The sequence below is a fragment of the Penaeus monodon genome, chromosome 12 (genome assembly GCF_015228065.2).
Source record: "Penaeus monodon isolate SGIC_2016 chromosome 12, NSTDA_Pmon_1, whole genome shotgun sequence".
Lineage (NCBI taxonomy): Eukaryota > Metazoa > Arthropoda > Malacostraca > Decapoda > Penaeidae > Penaeus > Penaeus monodon.
The window spans coordinates 21,456,808-21,460,655 of record NC_051397.1 but is presented as its reverse complement, the minus strand read 5'-3'; positions in this window follow the sequence as shown (position 1 = coordinate 21,460,655).

Below are 3,848 nucleotides of genomic sequence, written 5' to 3'. Positions count from 1 at the left end.
GAAAAAGGGAGGAATGTTTTCTGAAGATTGACCTGAGTCAACCAGCGGGCATTTAGGAGTGGTTTGTAACAGTGGTGATTAGAGTCATGATCATAGGAGAGCCAGTGGTCAGGGAACTGGAAAAGTCAGTGGGACTAGTTGATAAATGGTCAAGCCATGGTAAAGCCTGGAATGTGTGGGGAAGAGAAACGGTTCACCCCTCAGGGTCCCCATGAGAGTTATGGGCTAAGTAACAGTACCCAAGGATCCTTGAGGCTGTTCAGGACTGACCCAAAGCCTGCCTTTTATCCTCTCAACACGGCTCTCACATCTTAGGAAGTGGGCAGGAGAAGAGGTTGGGGAAGAGAAGGAAAATGAGAGGTGAAGAAAAGACCTTGCAAAATTAGTTGAGGCATGAGAGATCCCCAACATTTGGCCTCAGTCTCCGTCTCACATCACGGCCACTGAAAGAGAAGGCCTAATATATCATCCGTGATGTCACACAATCTAGATCCTGCTCACATCTGGCAGGTTAACTGTTCGATTTTTTCCACTTTACGGTCTTGCAGTATTTTATATCGTTGACATGAATACCTGTAATTAGTATATAAATACTGTTAAGTTGATTACTTCCATAAATTATTACAATTATCATTTTCTGATAACTAATGAAGAAAGTTGTGTTATGTACACTAACACAAGTAAATCAGATAAGACTTGCTGTGCTCCCTGTGAAGGAGCTGGATATATTCATTTGCAAATTATAAAAATCTTACCCTGGTTGTCTGTGCACTTTACAATAATTAAGGTACTCACTTCGTTGTTTCTAGGATGCAATCAAATAAAATCTATATGATCTTTCAGCAATATAAAGGAAAAAATACATTATGCACTATGGAAAATATTCCTTTACTGATGAAAGTTTTACAAATTAGATTTTAAAACAAACCAAAATGGTCATATCGCTCCTCTTCCACTCTATTTTCCTCACTTAATAACCCAAGGAAAGGCATCGGTTCACAAACAAAAAATACAATAAATCAAATGACATGACATGAAATGCTGACCACACCAGCCACGAGGGATACATTGAAAAAATCAACCCTAAACCCACTTTATAAACAGCTGTACACAATAAGCATATCATTATAATAGTCCCAAGCTTTCTTTTTCTATTCTTTCCCATTTTTTCACTTTCAAATTACTGCCCTCTAGCTTACGATACTGACCAAACCTTGATTACCTATTGAAAATGTTCCTGTTACGATCACCGTTTCCCGATAAGTAGTGAAGAAAGTAAGAAAATATTTGTAAATATATTTGTGGTAGTGCTTCCTGTCGCTATCATTTTGAATGTTGCACACTCTTAATTTTATATGGCATATATGTGGACATACTAGCTATATCAGACTTACCATCTCACTTTTTTCACCACTAAAAAGGCTTATAATACAAAGATCAGACTTACCTTGCTACTGGCCGAAGTTGCAAAGTTGCCTTTCTTAATTGCTCCGAGCCGCTTCCGGGAAAGTACTTCGTCTCTTGGGAAGGAGAACACACTCACTTTCGGTCCTTTTTTGTAATTCCCATTGCAGTATGGTATGCTGTACAGATATGGCATTTTACTCACAGCCTGCCGTAAAAAAAATGATACGCCACATTCAGAGGCCTGACTTGCTCTGCCATTAGCATCTAGTGGACCAAACTCAGAAAACATGCGCTTTCGTACTTTGCCAAGCCATTTTTGGTGGCTGTACTCATGCCCCCCTCCCCACACAGTCCTGCAACAGGAACTGCCCTGAAGAGGTGCCGGACCTTGAGCTTCCTCTCTAAGGTGAGCCAGCATTTGGGTGGCTGGCTCACTGGGAGGGACGACCTAACAAAGATCTTGTAGGTGGGATGGCATCCCCTCTGGTCTCTCCACAGGGGGCTTCACCTGCCCACATGAGTACATGCCGTACATGAGTATGTCCTTTAGCTAGCAACATGCCTCTTTGATCCCTTTATTCCAGTAAGATGGGTGGCCTGCTCCTGCCCAGTCAGGTCAATTGGCTAGTTTCCTTCTGGAGGTCAAGCAGTCACTGAGTTCTTGGCCTCATACAGGTCCTGTTAGTGCCAGTCACAACGTCCAGTGTCTGTGTATATCCCCACACCACCCCTGTAACTGTTAAACATGAGCTCTAAGATACAGTTTCCCCTTGGATTCCATGGAGGGTGATGGCGTAAGAGGATGAAGGAACTGCTTAATCACATGGCAACTAAACCTCAAAAAGAACATACGATCTGACTAAAAAAAGAACCATCCAAGGCATCGACCATTCATGGCTTCAGATCGCCAGAGACCAGGGCCTGATCAAATTCCCTAAAGATCAAGCTACCCTGAATTTCCGGCAGGAAACGTCTTTAGAGAAATGGATATAATTGACACAGAGCAACATCATGGCACACAGTCTAGACATACTGCAGTGGAACATCTATGGCTTTAATACAAGAAATGCCGTTCTCCAAGTAATAGTGCTATCAAGGAACATTGATATTGTGATGTTCCAGGAGACACTAACGGAGGAGACTGTTCGCTTCTCAGGGTATCATGCCTTCATGTTGCCAAGTACAGCTGACACCAAAGGCTTGATCATCCTGGTCAGAGCACAATCCCCTATTCCACAATAGCCGATGCACTACACTGTGGAAATGGTGTTCAATCTCTTGCCGTTGAGATACACCTAGTGGAGCCCCCTCAAGCCGTACAGTGTGTACAGAAGGCCAGGCTGTAGGGGCTTAGACATCAGCTAGGTCTGTGCTACTGTAGAACAAGACCAAGTGATCATAGGAGGAGACACCATCCTATCCTGGTTCCTTGTAGGGATTTAGATGTGGCAGGCTATCACATAGCCAGAGAGGGATCCTAGACCTCACCTTTGCTACTGCGGCCCAGATGGAGAGAATTAGGTGTTGTGTTGATGAGACTGTTACAAGTGATGATCATGGTACTATTACCACCTTCTTGGATGTTGGACCAGGCCCAATACCGCAGCACAATCATAGCTGGAAAAAAGACAAGGCCAACTGGCAAGTCGTTCAGAATGCCTTGGCCCACTGCCTTAGATACAATGAACCACCATAGAGTGAAAACAAGAATTGTAGCGAGCCGAACATCACCCTCTTACACTATTTACAGAGTTGTGAGCATAGTTTCTGAAACAGGGATCACCCATCACAACCACCGGGCTGGTAAAAAGATGATGCTGCTTGTTTACATTGTGGCGGCTGGAACGCCTGTTGACACAGGCCAGGCCACATATATGGAAGGTTCAAGCGAAGCTAGTCTTAGCAAATATTACTACTCACCCCCCCCCCACCCACACACACACAACAAAGAGCATGATGTTGTATGGGATATCATTATCATTATTAATATTAGCATAGGCATTAAGACTAGCAACATCATCATTATAATGATAATAATGATAATAATAATAATAATGATAATATTATTATTATTATTAAGGCCGCGGTGGACGAGTGGTTAGAGCATCGGACTCAAGACTGTTACGACGGCAATCTGAGTTCGAGGGTTCGAGTCACCGGCCGGCGCGTTGTTCCCTTGGCAAGGAACTTCACCTCGATTCCCTGCCTAGCCGCTGGGTGGGCAAGCCAGCCCAAATCAGTGCCGGTCCCAGAACCGGGTAAATAGAGATGGTGACTCGATAAAAACACCGGGCGGAAGGCAACGGCAAACCACCGCTCTAAATTGCCAAGAAAATCATGGAAATCCATGATCGCCAACGTCCTTGTGGGACAGGGCACTTGAAAGAAGAAGAAATTATTATTATTAATATTATTATTGTTATTATTTTTCTTTAGATCTG